The following is a 23,252-nucleotide window of genomic DNA, read 5'->3' on the forward strand; positions in this document are numbered from 1 at the left end:
TATATATATATAAAAAAAATTGAAAAGCACAGTAATTTCAAAATGTCTACAGTGATTACTTTGTTTTGGTCTGAGATGAAAACATTAAATTGAAAAACTTCAGATTAAAAAATGAAAATAGCTAATGCTAATAATGGCAATCTTTATAAGAAAACACTGAAAACAGTATGTGTTCATACCCTCCATAACTGTTATATATTTGTGTGCTTTTTTCAGATTCATTGAAAATATATCACCCCATTTCTTGGAGGGTAGCAGGATGGTGTTAGCCATAGAGATGATTTTTCCTCTTAGAATTGTGATTAAAGCTAAGACAAAAGGCAATTAAGCCCATATATTCCAAGTTCAGAGGACCAGAGTGAGTTACTAAGTCCAGTCATATCTTCGGAGGAACAATTTCACTGCATGTATTTGTACAAGAGGATTGAGGAAGAGAATGGAGGCCTCCTCTTAGAGTAGTGCAGTGTTTATGATGCTAGGAGCGAATCATTGGAAAAGACCCTGATGCTGGGAAAGATGGAGGGCAGAAGGAAAAAGGGGTGACAGATGATGAGATGGTTGGATGGTACCACTAACTCAATGGATATGAATTTGAGCAAACTCTAGGAGATAGTGGGGCACAGAGGAGCCTAGTGTGCCATGGCCCATGGGGTTGTAAAGAGTCAGATGTTACTTAACAACTGAACAAGTGTTTATGATAAGAAGCAAGTCCTTTCCCCTCCTTCCCCACTAGTCTCCTGTGGGAAGATCTTCCCCAAATTGTGGGAGGATGTCCCAAGGGAATTGCCTATAGAAATTCCTACCTGGCAGGGCTATTGTGAAAATGGAGTGAGGTAATTTATACCCTGTGCATCTCAGAACATTTGGCTTGTGGTGGATTCTTCTTTCAAAAATACGCCCTGTGGCCACTATGCTCCAGGCTAGAAGTGAAGGAAGAGGATTTCAGCAATTTGATTCTTAATCTACTACACAGTATCTCAGAATATCTTGGTCTGTATTTTGTAGAAAATATCTTGCGCCTCAGCTGCTAAAGAGTCCTCCTGCAATGCAGGAGACCTGGGTTTGATCCCTGGGTTGGGAAGATCCCCTGGAGAAGGGAAAGGCTACCCACTCCAGTATTCTGGCCTGGAGAATTCCATGGACTGTGTAGTCCATGGGGTCTAAAAGAGTCGGACATGACTGAGCAACTTTCACTTTCCATTTTAATCTTAATTTTTGGCTCCATTTTACCACCAATCTCAAATCTTAGTAGACTTCTACGTGGCAGTAGTGTCTGCTATCTCCTGCCGTGACCAGTGGGCGCCTTTCTAATGAACTTTCAGTGTCCATGTGGAAGGGCGCAATGCAGCTTTGCTGCAGGGCGTCTGCAGCCTGGAGCTGCCTTTACCACATTGCTGTTTAGCATGCTAATGCACTTGGCAGAGAAATGGCGTCAGGGATGTCGTGGTCTGTTTCATTTCGAACCTGCTTCTGTCAATAAACTCCTGAAGAGGAAGTGAAGCACTTTTCCCTCCTTGGGCCTCTTGGGTACCATTTAGAAAAGCATGAAGTCGATGGAGTAGTGGAACCCGCTTCTCTCGATGGTCTAGCTAGTCTAGATGGCTTGGGACATGTAGGGGCTGTCTACAGGTAACTGCCAATGTAAACTACTTTATTCTCTCTGCAGAAGAGGAAAATCAAGAAGCAGACCATTCTAAAGGAAACGATGTTCAGATTTACTAATCTAGGACTTTTTGATTTGAGACTGATACATTTGATGTGCGTGTGTGTGTGCGCTCAGTCGTGTCCAACTTTTTGTGACCCCATGGACTGTACCCCACCAGGCTCCTCTGTCCATGGGATTTTTCAGGCAAAAATACTGGAGTGGGTTGCCAATTCCTATTCCAGGAGATCTTCTCAACCCAACAATCAAAACTGCTTCTCCTGTATAGGCAGGCAAGCTTCTTTACCTCTAAGGCGACTAGGGAAGCCTGATATCATTTGATGTTGAGGTTTAAATTTAAATCAATAAAAAGTCTATCTCTAATCTTCAGAAATATCAACCTGGATGAATTTCTTTTTATTTTTTGTAACTAAATCTTTCCTCTGGAAGGCATAAGATTGTATTCTAGAAATAAAACTTTATTACCAGTTTTCTAAATGCCATAATTATTACTGTCAATATAATAGTAGTTGTCTTTTGGGCTTCCCTGGTGGCTCAGTGATAAAGAATCTATCTGCCAATGCAGGAGAAGCAAGTTCGATCCCTGGGTTAGGAAGAGCCCCTGGAGAAGGAAATGGCAACCCACTCCAGTATTCTTGCCTGGGAAATTCCATGGACAGAGGAGCCTGGCAGGCCACAGTCCATGGGGTCGCACAGAGTTGGACACAACTGAGCAACTAAACAACATCTTTTATTAAATTCTTATTATGTGTTAAATACCATGCCAAGCGCTTAACCTATATAATCTCTTATTATTTTTAAAAGAATCCTGTAAGTAAAGAATTACTGAACCCTATTTTACTGCTGAGGAAACAGAGGCTCAACAGGAAATGACATGCCTTCAATTTCACTATAAGATCTTTTCTTTACTACTCTGCTTACCTTACATAGACAGTTGCTTTCTGAATCTTTGTGTATATGTTTTTAGACTTTCCAGTCTCTTCCCTCATAATTACATCAAATGTGATCTGGGCTGTGAGCTCAGTATGTGAGCTTTGATGCTTTGATGTATGGGCTATAGTTCATCAGTATGGGATGCTTAGGGACTTTTTTTTTGGCTTATACTCTAGGTTGATGAGAATGTCAGGGCACTGGCTCTCAGAAAGGAGCTGTGGTCCTGTGTTATTTTGTAAACTCGGGGGTAAATATATGTGGCTTGATAACTCTGGAGTGAGACAGGCTCAAGATATAATTTTTTTTAAGAAAGTTTTTAGATGAATTTATCCAAGAGATTTTACTGTGAACATCAGAGTCGGCATGGCTGGCGCATCTTCTTTTGTCCTTAGGTCCTGCTTCTCCCAGGGACACTTTCCTCAGTCCCTGAAGGTATCTTCCTCAGTTCTGCTGGATGATAGTGGTACTGTCCATTTCACTGTCCTGCCACCCTGTCTCCCAAGCATGGATGCAGTGGGTGAGGGAGAGAGAAGCAGCAGCCTGGTGTCTGGTTTCTCTCCTTGACTCTGCCACCAGCCAGCTGTGACACTTCTGGGAAGTCAATCTCGCAGGTTTCCTTACTTGTAAAAGGATGGCACTGGACTCATAGATCTCCTGAGAGGCCATTTCAACAGAAAATTAGGCAGCTTAGAATGGAGAAAGCCATCAAGCTGTAGCAGGGAATAAGCTACTGGTGCCAGGACAGACTGCTGGATTAATTGGGCATAGCTATGGAGCACAGCAGTCATTCCTATGTTCATATTATCCGAACATTGCTTCCTTCCCCTAAGATGTTGAAAGTATATCTTCATTTCTCAGATGAGAGAACAGAAGCAGAATTGACCATTAGCTGGCCATGGAGTATTACTTATTGCTGGTTGCTTAATTTGCTGGGCAGATCAGTGGCAGTGAGTGACAGCTGATGTCATGCCTGGGAGCCGTCACCAGTGAAAAGGAGAGGGCTGCCCTCCTTTTCTGTCATGACACAGAATGTCGGTTCCTGCAGAGGCTCTTGTGTGGATCCTAATGATTTTTGTTGAGTTGATGAAATGTTGGACTGCACATTAATTTTAGCATTTTTCCCCTGACATTTCTCATTTAAAAGGTGGTAAAACTTTAAAATGAACAAAAATTAAAAATGACTGCTTTACTCCAGGAAAATTACCTCTTTACAAAAAGCTTTCTAACCCATGGCTGATTCATGTCAATGTATGGCAAAAACTACTACAATACTGTGAAGTAATTAGCCTTCAATTAAAATAAATAAATTAATTCAAAAAATGCTTTCTAAGGAGTATTCTTGATTTGACTGACATATTTATACGGCGTGATTTCTCTCACTGACCCTATTTCCCTTTCTTCCTCCAAGTTATTTCTGCTCCAATGGCCCTCTCTCTCTCCCTCCCTCAATCTCTTTTTCCTTCTTTCCTCCTTTCCTTCCTTCCTTCTTTGACCTAAGACAGCTTTTCTCCTAAGTACCAATACTTTTACCTACACTTTGAAATATTTTTTCTGATTTTAAGAATCAGAGATATCCATTATGAAAAACTTGGAAAATATTAAGAAGTAAAAGAAGAAATTAAAATCATTTGCAGTTCTCTTAATTATAGACAGCTGCTATTAACATTTTTGAGGTTTTTCTTTATGGTTTTTCTTTTAAGCATACTTTAAAACAATAACAAAGTTGATATTCCACTATACACTTGTCTGAATATTGCTTTTTAAAAAATTAATTTTACATCAAACACTTTCCACGTCTTTCAATATTTTTGAGAACCTCATTTTGATGACTATATTACATTTTATTATGTGATGATGCTATTATACATGGTCATTCTCCTATCATCTGGTATTTAGGCTTGTCACCTGTACTCAATCCTATCCTTTCTTAGCTTCCCTGGAATTTCACTTATTTTCACTCATGCCTTCTCTCTTCCCTGATTACTACTTTTCATTTGCGCCTTTCTCTGTGCCTTCATGGGCTTCCCTGGTAGCTCAATGGTAAAGAACCTGTCTGCCAATGTAGGAGATGTGGGTTCTAGTTCTGGGTCAAAAAGATCTCCTACAGAAGAACACAGTAAGCCAATCCAGTACTCTTGCCTGGGAAATCTTATGGGGAGAGGAGCCTGGTGGGCTACAGTCCATGGAGGGGCAAAGAGTCAGACATGACTTAACGACTGAGCATGGATTATGCCTTCACACATTGCAGTTATGCAGACATATCTCTAGTCTCTTGGAGAAGGCAATGGCATCCCACTCCAGTATTCTTACCTGGAAAATCCCATGGATGGAGGAGCCTGGTAGGCTGCAGTCCCTGGGGTCATGAAGAGTCGGACACGACTGAGCGACTTCACTTTCACTTTTCACTTTCATGCATTGGAAAAGGAAATGGCAACCCACTCCAGTGTTCTCACCTGGAGAATCCCAGGGATGGCGGAGCCTGATGGGCTGCCGTCTATGGGGCTGCACAGAGTTGGACACGACTGAAGTGACTTGGCAGCAGGCAGCAGCATCTCTAGTCTCTAATGGACCGTGCCTAGTGCCCTTTCTGAATTTTGGTATTTTTATATTTTCCACATTTTAGTATCTTTCCCTTTTAAATACCATAGCTAATCTAGAGCAAAGTTCTGAGCATGCCATTTCCACCGATGATCAAGCACCAGCCTCATTGCACTTCACTGTGCCCATGATCTAATCTATTGTATCATACACACAGCCATTCTGTTCATCATCTCCCTTCTGGCTTTCCATCCTTGACAAACAAGATAATCATTCGTCTAAGCCACTGATGTGAATGTTAAACCTTAGCCCTTTGGCCCAACACGGGAGACTTACTCAAGAGATGACACCATTCTATTCATCAATATCCTGTAAGCAAAGATTATTTTGCCAGCTGATTATGTGAGAAATTGCCTTACATTGTGGCCCATATTATTCTACTCTGCCTTCTGGGATATTATGAAAGTTGATATTTTGGAATGTATCAGGCATACTATATCTCCACATTTTCTTGATCAAAGTATCCTCTCAAAAAAAAAAAAAAAATGAAATTGTCAGATCCTGGTCCTTATGAACTGATACTAGTTCTTGGGATCACTGCTGCCTTTTCCAACAGTTCTTAAGGCTTCTTCAAGAGCCACTCCAAACTGGTAGATTTTTCTTTCTCTCTTTAAAAAAAAATTAAAATGATCTGTATGGATTGTTTGCTGATACCCATAAGGTAACAAGTGGAAGGGGCAGGCCATGGCCCTGGGTGGACTTGAACAGGATAGGTGGTCTTTGTAGGCATTGTTCTGTGGAAGACCTAGGTATTCTGCTTTCTCTCTCTCTCATAGGCCCTACCCAAGGTCCAATGCCCTCTCAAATGCTGTGGTCCCTCACTGACATGGTAGATGTGATAAGGAGAATAATGGCCCCCTAAAGTCATGAATGGTCTGTCCCTGGAACTTTTTAATATGTTGCTTTACAGGATAAAAGGGTTTTACATATACAACTATGTTAAGATCTGAGATAGGGAGATTATCTTGAAATATTGGAGTGGGTACTATGAAACCGGGTTTCCCTGAAGGCTCAGTGCTGAAGAATCCACCTGCAATGCGGGAGCCACGCAAGATGCGGGTTCAACCCTTGGGTCATCCCCTGAAGGAGGACATGGCAACCCACTCCAATATTCCCACCTGGAGAATCCTGTGGACAGAGAAGCCTGGAGGGCTATAGGCCATCGGGTCACAACGAGTCAGACACAACTGAAATGACTTAGCACACATGCACGCAATGTGCAATTACATTGGATTTTAATAGAGTCGGAGAAAGATTTGAGGGTACTCTGCTGATGACTTTGAAGACAGAGGAAGGAATCATGAGTCAAAAATTCAGGCAGCCAGACAGTTGCCTGAATTTTTGACTCATGATTCCTTCCTCTGTCTTCAAAGTCATCAGATGTGGTGGATTCATTTTGATATTTGGCAAAACTAATACAATTATGTAAAGTTTAAAAAAAAAAATTCAGGCAGCATCTAGAAACTGGAAAAAAATAGTGTACATGTTCTCCCTTAGAGCCTCTAGGGACCTTGATGACACCTTGATTTTATTCCAGGAAAATCCATTGCAGACTTCCGATATTCAGAACTGTGAGATAATAAATGCGTCTTGGTCTAAGTCACCAAGTTTGTGATAATTTGTTATAGCAGCAACAGGAAACTAACACAGTGGATGTTTTAAATTCTTGAGGTTTGAAAAGGACCTTAATGACTGTCTATTCTAGATCCCTAACTTTGAATTCCTTTTTTTGCTGCCTCTGTCAAAGGAGGAGCCTGTGGTGTATGTGGTGTGTGTATTGGATTTGGGAAAAGGAGCACAAGCAGAAGGAAATGGCAATGAGGACACATTCTTTATTTAGAAAAGCTTTTTGGAGATACGATTCATGTAGTTTATACTTTACCCATTTAAACAGTACAATTCCATAGTTTTTTATTATATTCACAGAGTTGTGCATCCATCACTACAATTGATTTATTAGAGTATTTCATCACCCCATAGGACTTTTCTGGTGGCTCAACGGTAAAGAATTGGCCTGCTAATGCAGGAGATGCAGGTTTGATCCCTGGGTCAGGAAGATCCCCTGGAGAAGGAAACGGCAACCCACGCCAATATTCTTTCTTGGGAAATCCCATGGAGAGAGGAGCCTGCCAGGCTATAATTCGTGGGATCACAAAAGAGTTGGACATGGCTTAATAACTAAATAACAACATCATCCCATAAAGACGCTCTGGATCCATTAGCCATCACTCTTCATTCCTCGGCCCCCACCTCCTGGAAATCACTAATCTACTTTCTGTCTCTATGAATTTACCATTTTGGTTATTTCATAAGAATGAAATCATATATCATAAGGCCTTTTATGCCTATCTTCTTTCATGTAGCATAATGTTTTTAAAAATTCATCTATGTTGTAGCATGGGTTAGTACTCCATTACTTTGTATTGAAGAACAATATTCCATTGTATGGAAATTTTGTTTATTCATTCAGCTGATGGGCATTCAGATTATTTACCCTTTTGGATATTATGAAAAACATTGCTATGAACATTTGTGTACAAGTTTTTTTGTAAACATATGTTTTCGTTTCTCTTGGGTAAATACCTAGGAGCGGAATTGCTAAATCACATGGTAATCCTATGTTTCACTGTTTGAAGGACTGCCAGACTGTTTTCCAAAGTAGCTATATCATTTTACATTCCTGTCAGCAGTGTATATGAGAAAGCATCATTAATAAAAATTCTTGCTGGCCCCTGAAAGTGTAAAGAACACAGAATGCAAAGTGTGGCTTAGAAAGAGTGGCCTGAATATTTCCAGAAGTAAAGCAACATCAAAAGAAATGTGGGTGCCCAGAAAATTTGCTTGGGAAATCTGGAGTGACATCTAAATTTTTTTTGAAAAAAAGTTCATATTGGCCCAATTCCATTGTTAACTGACTGCAATAAATTCTCCTGATGGTTTTAGCCTGTTTGGTTTCCATAAATTTCATTTGACTAACTTTGGAGAAATTCTGATGAATGATGACTCAGAAGAACTTCATGGACAACACTAGGGCAGGACTATGTGCCCTATATAAATAAACTTGGGCCATTCTCCTTTGTGAAAAATAAAGTCAATTCAAGGTGACAAGCATTTTGAAGTTTATGTTAGTTTGCTTGGGTTTTCATAAAAAAGTACCATAGATTGGGTGGCTTAAATAACAGAAATTTATTTTCTCATAGGTCTGCCAGGTCTAAGTCTGAGACCAAGGAGTCCACAGGGCTAGTTTCTTTTGAAATCTCTCTTTGGCTTGTGAATGTCTTTTCCTTGAATCATCACCCCCAGTTTTCCCCTGTAAATACCTATGTCCTTACCCTCTCTCTCTCTCTCTCTGTTTTTTTAAAGGCACCATCAATTAGGACCCACCAAAATGATCTCATTTAACCTTAACTACTTTTTCAAAGACCCTATCTCCAAATAGAGTAGCATTCTGAATTACTGGGTGTTAAGGCTTCAACATGGGCTTCCCAAGTGTTGCTAGTGGTAAAGAACCCACCTGCCAATGCAGAAGACGTAGAGACGTGAGTTCAATGTCTGGATCAGGAAGATCCCCTGGAGGAAGGCATGGCAACCCATACAGTATTCTTCCCTGGAGAATCCCATGGACAGAGAAACCTGGCAAGCTATGGTCCATAGGGTCGCAAAGACTTGGACAGAACTGAAATGACTTAGCACCCATGCGTGCACACAGGGCTTCAACACATGACTTTTGAAGGGGATACAATTCAGCCCCACCAAATTACAATACATAAAACTATTCTTACTACACCAAAAGAGTTTGGGCTAGGGAAGAAAAAAGATTTTAAAATATGCATTGTTCCTGTTGTTTGTCTTTGGATGAAAGAATGAGCCTAAGACCCTTGTCCTCTTAAGAGTTGCAAAGTGTTTATTCTTGGTGCAAGATGTCCTTGAGGGTACCATGAGACCTGAAGTGGAATCTTGTTAAGTGGAAGCATCCTTAGTTATCCTTCCAACTTTCCTTCTACTTTTTTGTCCATGACAGTCACGCACCAGTAAAGTATCAGTAATTTTTTTCTTCATTAAATGACATGGAATATGCTTTAAATTTATTACATAATTCTTCCTCTTTCTAGGTGGAAAGAATAGGATAGTAAAATGTTTTAAGCCAGATTTGTACATATATCGTCCTGAAATATTATAGGAATTACATGAAATGTGAGTATTTTATTGCTATGTCTGCTTCTATTAAAAAGCCTGTTCTCATGATCTGAAACTTATTCATACCATACTGTAAATATCCGATAACCACTTCAAAAGTTATTCTATGCTTTATTTTCATTTTGCCAGAAACCAAAGTCTTAAGTCAAAAGAATCACACTTTAAGGGAACTTTAGGGATCTGTCTGAGGATGCAAAAAGTATTTTCCAAGGTCCTTTATCAACACTGTGAAGATCACCTTTCTCAGACAATCACTAACTCACCCTTACATAATATTAGCCCTGATAATAATGCAAGATCAAAGATATGCTTAATTAAAGTCTACTTCTAGAGACAGGTATCTTGCAAAAAATATTCTCCAGTCCTAGTTCTACTTACCTGAATTGCTAAAAATGGTGATACAATTCTTTTTAAAAAAATGTATGTATTTGTGGCTGCACTGAGCCTTTGTTGCTGAATGGGTTTTCTCTAGTTGCAGTGAGTAGGGGCTCCCCACATGGGCTTTTCACTGAGATGACCCTCCTGCCACAGAGCAAGGCCTCCAGGGTGCAAGGGCTCAGTAGTTGTGGCTCACAAGCGTAGTTGCCCCACAGTATGTGGAATCTTCCCAGACCAGGGATTGAACCTGTGTGCCCTTCATCTGCTGGTGGACTCTTAACCACTGGACCCCCAGAGAAGTCCCCAGTGATACAATTCTTGATGTGAGTCAATATGAGCTGGCTCCTATTTTCAGTTTTCTTGATTTTTATCTGCCTGCCGTGTTTTCAGAAGAACTAACATCTCATAAGTATTAATACTGTTGGATCTGAGCAATGTTTGAATTGGCTGGTTAGTGGGGTGAGGCTGGGCAGCTGCGTTTCATGTTGATTTCCTGCCTGCAGAACTGTTATCAGTCATGTAGTCTGCAAATTCCAATTTGAAAGGTGTTCGCAAAGTCATTCACTTGTCTGAAGAGCAACACACTGTGAGTTAATAGTGATGACAGCAAAGAATGAAAGAATGAATATATTGGATCCTCATAGTTTCTCTTTTTTAAGTATAATACCTTTATTGAGATAAAATTTCACATACCATACTATTCCATCATTTAATGTGTACAATTTGATGGCTTTTTAAATATATTCACAGAGCTGTACAAATATCACCACAATCAATTGTAGAACATTTCTTCACTCCAAAAAGCTATGCTCATTATGTCACTACCCATTTCCTCTGCCTTTCCCCTCTCTCTTTGACCCTAGACAAATCACAAATCTGCTTTCTGACTATATGAATGTACATCTTCTGGATTGGGCCTCATGGTTTCAATGTCTGAAGCGGTGACTGGATTTCCATGTGTCTCTTTCCTTTCTAGTTGCCTAAAATATGTTTGACTCAGTGGCAAGGTCCTTCAAAATGCAAGATAATGGATTTGTCAGGGCTTCTTAATTTTATACAAAAGGCTGCTTCTACATTGTAGTGAGAACATAATTAGGATCATTCATTCATATTTGAGGAACAGTCAGAAGCATAGCAATTCAGGGGAGAAAGTGGACAGAATACCCTTGGAACCTCATTTGACTACAACTAACTTAGCTCCAGAGAGTGGATCTATAGGTTTTGAGTAGAGATAATTTTCTTCTCTAGTTCTGAATGTGTGCTAAGGTGCTTCATTCATCCCCGACTCTTTGCAACCCTATGGACCATAGCCCACCAGGTTCCTCTGTCCATGGGATTCTCTAGACTAGAATACAAGAGTGGGTTGCCATGCCCTTCTCTAAGGGAGCTTCCCAACCTGGGGATCGAACCCGTGTCTCTTGTCTCCTACCTTGGCCGGTGGGTTCTTTACCACTAGTGCCACCTGGGAGACGACTTTAATAGCCAAAGTTTGAAATTAGTTTAATTAAAGGCTAAACATCCATCTTCTATTTTAAAAAAGAAAAGATCAATATTGTTTAAATGTGCTAGAATATTGTCACATGGTCCTTTCGGGGGAACTTGTGGTAAGACATCTTCTGGGGATCCCATTTATATTTAGCTGAAGATTTAAAAAGTATAAAGAAATAAAAAGAAAAAAGAGAAAAAAGATTTAAAAAGTGTAGTTTATGATCTGACTACTGGGAGTTTGCAGTTTAAAGAAGATCATTGTTTCTCAATGAGAGGCTATTTTGTCCTCCAGGGACATTTGGCAGTGTCTGAAGCCTTTCTGCATGTCACAGCAGAAGGTCGTTCCTACATCTAGTAGGTAGTGTTGCTGTTAATCACCTTACACTGTACAGCTCAGGCTCCCACAACATCCACCCCCAAATATCAGTAGTACAGAGGTTGAGAAACTTAGAGTTAGGTGTACAGTGGCTCAGGCTCCTCTTCTGTTGCTTGGTAGGTGGTAAGGATTGATAGTTATTTAGCCTCTATGTGTTACCTTTTCCAGTGACTTCCTTTTTAAAAAGAATGATCGCTTCTTCCTCTATTAGGTCCTGCATATATGTCTGTCGTAGCACCCAGGACACTTTATTATACTCTGTCTGGCCTTGGGCAATGTATGCAACCTCTCTGGGCCTCAATCTTCTCATCTACAAAATGGGAATACTAACACTACCAACCTCAGAGGGTCGTTGTGAAGATGAAGTGCGTGAAGACATCCAAAGTGCTTGTCACTGTGTTCATTACACTGCGTGTGTGCTTAGTCACTGCAGCCGTCTCTGACTCTTTGCAACCCTATGGACCTTAGCCCACAGGGCTCCTCTGTCCATGGCATTTTCCAGGCAAGAATACTGGAGTGGGGTGCCATTTCCTCCTCCAGGGGATCTTCCTGACCCTGGGGTTGAACCCGTGACTTTTGCATCTCCTGCACTGGCAGGAGTGTTCTTTACCACTGCTCCACCTGGGAAGTCCCCGTTTGTCATGCTAGGTGCTCAATAAATGATAGAGGTAGCTGTTGTTGTTTATGATTTATTTAGCTGTTTGCCCCTGCTAAGCGATAAATGCATCTTTTGAAGATAGGAACTGCATTGGCATATCATGGATGTTTAATGGTTTTTGGAGGAATGATTAAATGAATCCTTTTAAGCCTCATAATCTTCATCTGTAAAATGGAGTTTCACTTGTTATTGTCACATTTAATAAGCTAATGTAAGAAAAAGGACAAATAAGGAGCCCAGCACATAGATACTATATAACTTTTCCTTGCCTTGGCACCATAAAAAACCTTTATTATAAAAATTTTGAATCTACAGAAAACTAGAAACTGTAATATAAACATCTGTATATCATCCAGATTTAACAACTGTTAACATTTAGTCATATTTTCTTAATATATTTTCAGAGGTTTTTTTTGGCTGAAGAATTTGAAGTGGATACAAACACAATTTTATTTTATCCCTAAATATTTATTATGTATTGGGATTCCCTGGTGGCTCAGGTGGTAAAGAGTCTGCGTGCAATGTGGGAGACCCGAATTTGATCCCTGGGTTGGGAAGATGCCCTGGAGAAGGAAATGGCCACCTATTCAAGTATTCTTGCTTGGAAAATTCCATGGATAGAGGAGCGTGGTGGGCTACATCCCATAGGGTCAAAAAGAGTCAGACACGACTGAGTGATTTCACTTTGTTTCTTTTACTTAGTATCTTTAAAAACACATTCTCCTATAATGGCAATGCTATTTTTGTCTAACAAAATTAATAACTATTTCCCAATATCAGCAAATACTTAGTCTATATTCATATTCCACAGTTCAGTTCAGTTGCTCAGTCCTGTCCGATTCTTTGCGACCCCACGGACTGCAGAACGCCAGGCTTCCCTGTCCATCACCAATTCCCGGAGCTTACTCAAACTCACGTCCATTGAGTCGGTGATGCCATCCAACCATCTCATCCTCTGTCATCCCCTTCTCCTTCCACCTTCAATCATTCCCAACATCAGTGTCTTTTCAAATGAGTTAGTTCTTTGCATCAGTGGCCAAAGTATTGGAGTTTCAGCTTCAACATCAGTCATTCCAATGAATATTCAGGACTGATTTCCTTTAGGATGGACTGGTTGGATCTCCTTGCAGTTCAAGGGACTCTCAAGAGTCTTCTCCAGCACCACAGTTCAAAAGCATCAATTCTTTGGTGCTCAGCTTTCTTTATAGTCCAACTCTCACATCCATACATGACTACTGGAAAAACCATAGCTTTGACTAGATGAATCTTTGCTGGCAAAGTAATGTCTCTGCTTTTTAATTAGTTGTCTAGCTTGGTCATAACTTTTCTTCCAAGGAGTAAGTGTCTTTTAATTTCATGGCTGCAATCACCATCTGAAGTGATTTTGGAGCCCCCCAAAATAAAGTCTGTCACTGTTTCCATTGTTTCCCCACCTATTTGCCATGATCTTAGTTTTCTGAATGTTGATTTTGAAATGAACTTTTTCACTCTCCACTTTCACTTTCATCAAGAGGCTCTTTAGTTCTTCCGCACTTTCTGCCATAAGGGTGGTGTCATCTGCATATCTGAGGTTATTGATATTTCTCCTGGCAATCTTGATTCCAGCTTGTGTTTCTTCCAGTCCAGCATTTCTCATGATGTACTCTCCATAAAAGTTAAATAAGCAGGGCGACAATATATAGCCTTGATGTACTGCTTTCCCTATTCGGAACCAGTCTTTTGTTCCATGTCCATTTCTAACTGTTGCTTCTTGACCTGCATACAGATTTCTCAGGAGGCAGATCAGGTGGTCTGGTATTCCCATCTCTTTCAGAATTTTCCACAGTTTATTGTGATCCACACAGTCAAAGGCTTTGGAGTAGTCAATAAAGCAAAAGTAGATGTTTTTCTGGAACTCTCTTGCTTTTTGATGATCCAATGGATGCTGGCAACTTGATCTCTAGTTCCTCTGCCTTTTCTAAATCCAGTTTGAACATTTGGAAGTTCACTGTTCACATCCTGTGGAAGCCTGGCTTGGAGAATTTTGAGCATTACTTTCCTAGAATGTGAGATGAGTGCAATTATGTGGTAGTTTGAGAAATCTTTGGCACTGCCTTTCTTTGGGATTGGATTGAAGACTGACTTTTTCCAGCCCTATGGCCACTGTTGAGTATTCCAAATGTGCTGGCATATTGAGTGCAGCACTTTCACAGCATCATCTTTTAGGATTTGAAATAACTCAACTGGAATTCCATCACCTCCACTAGCTTTGCTCATAGAGATGTTTCCTAAGGCCCACTTGACTTCTCATTCCAGGATGCCTGTCTCTAGGTGGGTGATATTCTCACATATTCATGATATCCCATGGGGATATCACATATTCCCCAGTGATTTCCAAATGTATTTCACAGCTGGTTTATTTGAACAAGATCCCAATAGAAACTTCTCATTAGAGAAGCCTATTTTTTTGTTGTTGCCCACTTCGGGGACTGGCCTGTTTTTCTGTTTGCCGGTTAGCAGAGTTGAAATTCTTTCAGTAAGTTATGATAGGAATATATTTTAAGCAAACTCAATTCAAAACTCAGATAAATTATTCACAACAGTTAATGACTCACATTTTTTTTTCTGGGATCCTTCCTCTCAGTGCTTTCAGAGATGGTAAAATGATGAGTGATAATGGGTCTCTGGTAATGCAAAGAAGACGCAAACTAACATATTAGAAGACCTGCAGATGAAATGTACATAAGAGAAAGAAAGAGCTCTGGGAAACACAATGTAAATCAATGAGAAAACTGGATTCAATGCGCAGAGCGCATTTTGTATACAGACTCTCCAGGATATGCAATCATTCCAATGATATTCACAACAGCCTGAAGAACATCTATTGCATAAACCAAGATAAGCAAGCATATTTGCCCTGAACCAGAATACCACAGCAACCATGTGGGACAGTCTTTTGTTTTTTGATTTTCATGGAATTGGGTCACCCCTAGACCAACAAGTGAACATGTCAGTTAGGGATGGTCTGGAGTGTCCTGTAGGTAAAGTGGATTTGATCTAAAAATAGTAGTCATCTAACAGAGATCCTTGAACAGAGGGCTGAAGTGATGGTGAGGAAGCATTTGACAAAAGTTGACTTTTACAAGGACAAGCAAGGTGGGCTGGAATAGCAGCAGATTTGCATTAAGGCTAAGATGAGTTACCAGCAAAGATGTTACTGGGTTGATTCAGGATGAAGTACATTTGGGAGTAGAGATGTCATAGAGAAACTAATGGAAATATTAATTCTACTTTTCTTGATTCTCTTTACTTTCCACTTGGTTTATGCTATTTGTGTCTATGTCTTACTGCTCTCCTTACTGGATTGTACACACTTTGAGGTCAGTGCCCATGTCTTTGACATTTCTGTATGGTACTTTGCACATGGTAAGTGCCTAATACAGAAAATGTTTAAACTTATTTTTTTAAAGATACATTCAGCACTTGTTAAAAAAGTAAGTGCTTATAATTCTGTGACAAGATAGAGATGCTAATTATTGCTACAAAGGCAATATATTACAATATATAAACATATCAATCAGCATGTTGTATATCTTAAATTTATACAATATCATTTGTCTAATATATTTCAATAAAATAAAATGCCCCTCCCTAAGGGGGGAAAAAAGTACGTGCTTATACATGTAAAACTTGTTTACAAAGGTTAATATTCCTTTTGTGGTATGATCTGATAGAAAACTATGGAGTGTGAAAAGGTTCAGAAACAAGCAAGAATAAAATAGAAAAGCCAGATACATGAAAGGAAGATTAGAAATAAGGGCTTTGAGAAATATTGAAAGGACTGTGAATCCTCATTATCTAGAGAGTAGAATGGTGATTACCAGAGGCTGGGTGGTAGGGAAATTGGGAGAATTTGGTCAAAGGGCATAAACTTCCATTTATAAGATGAATAAGTTCTGGGGATCCAATGTACAACAGGATAACTATTCTTACCAATTGTACTTGAAATTTACTAAGAGAATAGATCTTACCACATATACAAATTATATTTTGTGAGGGGATGGAGTTTTATAGTAACCGTATTGTGGTAAGTATTTCAACAAAGTATCAGATCAGATCAGATCAGATCAGTCTCTCAGTCATGTCCGACTCTTTGCAACCCCATGAATCGCAGCATGCCAGGCCTCTCTGTCTATCACCAACTCCCAGAGTTCACTCAGACTCACATCCATCGAGTCAGTGATGCCATCCAGCCATCTCATCCTCTGTCGTCCCCTTCTCCTCCTGCCCTCAATCCCTCCCAGCATCAGAGTCTTTTCCAATGAGTCAACTCTTCGCATGAAGTGGCCAAAGTACTGGAGTTTCAGCTTTAGCATCATTCCTTCCAAAGAAATCCCAGGGCTGATCTCCTTCAGAATGGACTGGTTGGATCTCCTTGCAGTCCAAGGGACTCTCAAGAGTCTTCTCCAACACCACACTTCAAAAGCATCAATTCTTTGGCGCTCAGCCTTCTTCACAGTACAACTCTCACATCCATACATGACCACAGGAAAAACCATAGCCTTGACTAGCCAGACCTTTGTTGGCAAAGTAATGTCTCTGCTTTTGAATATGCTATTTAGGTTGGTCATAACTTTCCTTCCAAGGAGTAAGCGTCTTTTAATTTCATGGCTGCAGTCACCATCTGCACTGATTTTGGAGCCCAGAAAAAGAAAGTCTGACACTGTTTCCACTGTTTCCCCAAAAAGTATATGTTGCTTTAAATCATCACATTGTACACCATAAACCTACACAGTGTTATATGTCATCTATATCTCAGTAAGAATGGGAAAAGAAAAGAAATAAAATTCTGGCTTGATTTGGGCAGAGCATAAAGCTAGAGAGAGATCTAAAGTGGAAATAGTATGGCTAGAAGAGACTGGATGAAGATGGAATGGAATTAGTAATTAACTTGTATAAATTTAATTTACCGCCTAAAGTCATGACTCAGTGAAAGGGCACAGATCTGGGTTCAGATTCAGACCCACTCTCTAGTTGCATGACCTTGGCCAGATTACCAAGACTTTCAGGCCTCTTTTCCTTTCTGTGTTGTGCTAATAATTTCATCTGTCTTCTTCATCTTGTTCTTCACCAGGGCTTTCTTGGTTTCTTAGATGGTAAAGAATCCACCTGCAATGCGGGAGACCCAGGTTTGATCCCTGGATTGGGAGGAGGAGGAGGGCATGGCAACCCATTCCAGTGTTCTTGCCTGGAGAATCCCCATGGACAGAGGAGCCTGGTGGGCTGCAGTCCATGGGGTCGCAAAGAGTCAGAAACAACTGAGAGACTAAGCATAGCCTACTTCATGGACATGGACTATAATCTGTGAAGGCAGAGTTCCATATTGTAGCTATACCATGAAGAGTATCTGTTATTATTGTAATAGTTCATTTCCTTTGGTGGACAATACTGTCACTTCTATTGATGATGGCATACCAGAGACAGTTGTGCTCAAAAATATGATTACCTAGAGTAAAAGAAATGTAGGAGACAGGGATTGGATATTCTGTACTATTTTAAGCAAAGACATTCTTCCTTGACCCCTGTCCATCTCCTAACCCTCTCTGTCTGCGTAGGTGTCTTCTGCTGTCCAGGGTCATGAGACCATCCACGACTGAAGCCTTTTCCTAACTCCTGGTTGCCAAAAGCTTATAAGGCTCTATTTCCTGCAGGCCCTGCTTTCCGAGGTCAGTTCTGGATGTAACCCACTGGCCGGAGGCTTTTAGAAGGAACAACATTCTCCACTGAGTTCCCAAGCAAGAATGACTTCCTCTAAACTCCCTGCTGCCCAAACTATTTTTGTCTAAAGCAAACTGTTCTTAAAGAATTTAGAAAGCAAGACATCTTTATTTTTCCAGGAGAGAGGGTTTCACTACAGCATTTGGCAGGTTCTTGTCATGGCTTGGCGGTCGTCAAGAGACAAGTGAAAGATAGCTCAATATCTTTGCAAATCATGGCTGTCTGCTCTCTAGAACCACAGTCTTGCTCTCAAATTTTAGCTTTCATGAGAATCACCTTGGTATTTAAAACCTGGATTCCTGGATCCCATCATTAATAGGTCTGGGATGGCCTGTGCTTTGAATGAGCATTTCAGGTAATAACACTGCAGGGGACTCAGGCAACATATTTGGAGAAATACGGAAGCAAACCCATTTGCCCAAATGTTGGTCTGTGGAATTGGCTGTCTGGGAATTGGTTTTTAGCAAATTGACGAGGAGCTTGGAAACACTGCACTAAAGAAAGGAGGGTATTTTCAGCAAGGTTTCAGAATTGTAAATCACTACAGTCATTTCTTAGTTTGGGGGCTATGAACTTACTATAAAACTTTCCATTATAGTGCACTTGTCATTTCACAAGAAGCTTTCTGATATATACATACGGACATATTTGTATTTTTCATCACTCCTCCCCTTGTTGACTTGAGCTTCTTAATTATGGAATTATTTTGATAAAACCTGCTTTCAGATGATCAAGATGGTCTGAGGGTGACAGCAAGATGGAGAACAATTCCAAGCATAATCATAATAACTTTGAAAATTTCTTTTGTTTATTCATTCTTTTTCATGACAGTTATAATAACATTTTATTTATTAAAATGTGTCAGGTGAAATTAAATTAGTATTTGAAAACGGTTTGTAATGATAAAGGCTGGTAACATTTTAAAAAATTATTATTTTTTAGGAACCTAATTGAGTCAGTTGAACTGAAGTGGATGAACCTGGAGCCTGTTATATAGAGTGAAGTAAGTCAGAGAAACAAATATCGTATATTAATGCATATATATGGAATCTAGAAAAATGGTACTGATTAACCTATTTGCAGGGCAGGAATAGAGAAGCAGGCATAGAGAAGAGACTTGACACAGCAGGGAAAGGAAAGAGTGGGACAAATTGAGACAGTAGCACTGATACCTATATATATACATATATATACTATATATATAATACCACGTGTAAAGCAGATAGCTATTGGGAAGCTGAAGCTGCTGTATAACACAGGGAGATCAGCTCGGAGCTCTGTAATGACTTAGGAGGATGAGATAGGTGGTGGGGGAGTTGGGAGGGAGGCTCAAGAGGGAAGGGATATACATATACTTATGGCTGACTTGAGCTGCTGTATGGCAGAAACCAAGACAACATTGTAAAGCAACTATCCTCTGATTAAAAATCTTAAGATATCTATTTTTAATTGAAGTATAGTTGGTGGGCAATATTACAAGTATAAAATATAGTGATTCACAATTTTTAAAGATTATGCTCCATTTATAGTTATTATAAAATATTGGCTATATTCCCTGTGTGCACAATATATCCTTTTGGCTTACTTTATACCTTAGTTTGTACCTCTTACTCCCCTACCCCTATGTAGCCCCTTCCTTCTCCCTACTTGTAAACACTAGTTTGTTTTCTGCATCTGTGAGTCTGCTGCTTCTTTTTTTTTTTACCTTCACTAGTTTGTTGTATAAAGTGGTACCACACATAATTGATATCATACAGTATTTGTCCTTCTCTGTCTGACGTATTTCACCTAGTACAATACCCTCCAAATCTATCCATGTTGCTGCAAATGGCAACATTTCATTCTTTCTTTTAATGGCTGAGTAGTATTTTATTATATATATATATATATATTTTTTATTTTAGTAATACTTTATTATATATATATAATATATGTATTATATATATAACCGCTCTCTTTCTGTCTCTCTCTCTCTCTCTCTCTCTCTCTCTCTCTCTCTATATATATATATATATATATATATATATATATATATATATATATGTTTTCCAGGTGGCTCAGTGGCAAAGAATCCACCTGCCATATATTAATGTATATATCTCACATCTTGATCCATTCATCTGCTGATGGACACTTAGGTTGCTTGCATATCTTGGCTAGTGTAAATATGCTGCTATGAAAATTGGGTGCATGTATATTATTGAATTTGTGGTTTGGGTTTTTTCCAGATATATACCTTGGAATGGAGTTGTGGTCATATGGTAGTACTATTTTTAGTTTTGGAGAAACCTCCATACTGTTTTCCACAGTGGCTGCCCCAGTTTACAGGAAACCCTAACATTAAAAGACAGTTAAAGGAGGAGGAGCCAGCAAAGGGGAGGTTGAGCCAAGTTCATTTTTTTTCATGTGAAAAGTTTAGACATTAAAAACTGGAAGAAACCAGGTATCAGAAGGAGACTGAATTATAAGAGAGAGAAGTTTCAATATTGAAAAATGCCTAGGAAGGCAGAAAGGGATAGGATTCAGTGTCTTGTGTCTCAAAGAAGTTATGGTGACATCATCACCAAATATCTTGCAGAGTTTATGGCATGAAACAGAAATTATCAGGGGCTTCACAGGGCTGGTACACTTTGGCTTTAGATCTCGACTTGACATTTCTTGCCTGGGAGCAGATATTTCAGTGAAGTTCCAAGAACTGCTCATTTTTGCAGAGAATCTTTCAGGGTCCCTAAGAGTTTCTATGTGATAAAGTGCATTTCTGATATTCCCATCATCCCAGTGTCCACAACACTCTGTGCCCTGACTTGGCCTCAAAAGGAAGGACTTAGGACAGCAATACTTTTTTTTTTTCCTTTTCTGTTTTCCTCCACAGAATTATCCAGCCATACAGAAATTCTATTTTAAATTCCATGAATCAGCTCTCCCTAGTGAAAGAGTTTAGCATCTGGGGGTAGATTTTGTGGAAACATTTTGTAGGATGTGAAGCGACAGCTGCCTCTTTTCAGACACCCTGATTCCAGCTGCATTGGTGCTTTGGGTTCCAGAAAATTATCATACTGGAAGTACTCATGCTATAGACAGAAAATAACCAATACATTTAATGCCACTGAAGTTGGACTCAGATCCTATAATATCCCTGGAGAAAGTGTCTAATAATGAAATGGTTGTTGGAAAAAAGTGCTAATGCTGACCCTGAAACAAGATCAGATTTGATAATCAAATGGGAAGGAGAATCAGGACTTGGGTTGGAAATGTGTATAAAGAGGCACTAGGGTGAGGACTGGGCTTCCCTGGTGGCTCAGGGGTAAAGAATCTACCTGCAATGTAGGAGACATGGGTTCGATCCCTGGGTGGAGAAGATCCCCTGGAGAAGGAAATGGCAACCCACTCTAGTATTCTTGCCTGGAACAGAGGAACCCGGAGGGCTACAATCTGTGGGGGCACAAAAGAGCTGGACACGTCTTAAGTGACTATCATCAAACTACAACAATCAACAAAAAGAAGTCAGTGAGCAAGAGGCAGCCAGGACTGGATTTGGGGATGGGGAGGCCTGCAGAAAGGATACAAAAGGGACAGGTGAGGCCCAGACTGATGCTGGTTGCTCTGAGGGAGTTTTCTTCTTAGGACTGTATCTGAACCTGAAGCCTAGAAGATGAATGCAGTATTTTGTTCATTTATTTCTGATTTTTTAAATGCTCAGAAATGTTAAACAAGAGAGTTCTGATTTAGACTAGGGGATTGGAACTAGTTTCAGAATCCCAATAGACATGTGAACCAGTATCAAAAGGGCACTGAAAAATGAATCATTATGTGCCTTTTGCTTAATCTGCATGCACCTCCTGTCCTGAGAGTCTCTCATACAGTAGGAGGTTTGTTTGTGATGGGCTGAGTAGGTAGCTGGGGAGCAGGTTCTGATTCTAAAAGCAAAACTTCTGAAAGAAAAATGTTCACTGCCCTAGACTACAGCACTGGAAAGTCATCGAAGTGCTGACAAACCAGTAGGGGCGCATTTTGTTACCACCTTTATTAATTCATTTATTACCTTATATATAACATCTATGGAGCTTCCCAGGTGGCTTAGTGGTAAAGAATCCACCTGCAGTGCAGGAGACATGGGCTCAATCCCTGGATTGGAAAGATCCCCTGGAGGAAAAATGGCAACCCACTCCAGTATTCTTGCCTGGAAAATTCCATGGACAGAGGATCCTAGTGGGCTATAGTCCATGAGGTCACAAAGAGTTGGACATGACTGAGCACACATGCATGGCTAGATGGGTGGGTATAGCATCTATGTCTCATGGATACCACTCATATACCATCATATATCTCTATATATATTTAAAATTTGTGTGTATATATATATTAAACATTTACTATTATATATCCTTAATGGTGGTGCTAGTGGTGAAGAACCTGCCTGCCAATGCAGGAGACATATGCAGTCCATGGGGTCACAAGGAATCAGACATGACTGAAGTGACATAGCAACAGTAGCAGCAATGCCTTTTATCTGCCTGGCACAAAATAAACTCAATCATTCCTTCTCTGTAATCCTCTATGTCTAATTTTTCCTAGAAATATTCTCTCAGCCAATGTTTATTCTGGTGCAATCAGGCTGCCCTAGCCATCTTTCCCCAGGAAATTAACCCTTCAGAGCACCCTACCCAGAGGAACTCATTTCCAAGGAGATCGTCCCAGCAGAGGATGAAGTTCCCAAGCAGCCTGCAATTGCAAAAGCTCTAGTCCGGAATTATTTGGGGAAGCAGGAGTGACAAACACACCTCGCTGTACTGCATCAGGAAAAGCAAAGTATAGAGGGAAAGACGGCGTGGAAAAGGCTGTGACATAAAAACGAATTGCTGGGGACCAAATCAGCAGGCGAACGGTGAGAGACAGCCCGGCTGGCGTCCTTCATCCTGACAGGTCCCGAGGCACAGCCGGCACCTTCCTCAGGAGTCGTTTCAGCCTCCTGGAGAGGAGCGGGCAGCTGCACCCTGCCGAACTCACATGCCTGTTTACAGGCAGGAACGAGGGCACTGCGGCAAAGTGGCCCTCACCAGGGCCTTTACTGAGGGGAGGGAAGGAAGGAGGCAGGGCCAGGGGGCTCCTGCCCCGGACAGACAGGTACTTGTGTGCATCTCCCCGCCGGGTCTCTGGGCATCTGTGGACAGAAGGCAACTGAACCTTTTTTGTCCTTGATCTAC

The 23,252-nt window shown here is 40.4% G+C and overlaps 1 long non-coding RNA gene across 1 annotated transcript in view; it reads left to right on the plus strand.

Moving 5' to 3' along the window:
* The window catches only part of LOC133227699 (uncharacterized), a 127,849-nt gene that overhangs the window by 56,292 nt on the left and 48,305 nt on the right, over positions 1–23,252 (plus strand). Inside the window, exon 2 of the long non-coding RNA XR_009729913.1 lies at positions 18,991–19,051. This is a non-coding gene — a long non-coding RNA (uncharacterized LOC133227699). The remainder of the gene's footprint in view (positions 1–18,990; positions 19,052–23,252) is intronic.

This window comes from Bos javanicus, chromosome 16 (assembly GCF_032452875.1).
Source record: "Bos javanicus breed banteng chromosome 16, ARS-OSU_banteng_1.0, whole genome shotgun sequence".
NCBI classification, from domain to species: domain Eukaryota; kingdom Metazoa; phylum Chordata; class Mammalia; order Artiodactyla; family Bovidae; genus Bos; species Bos javanicus.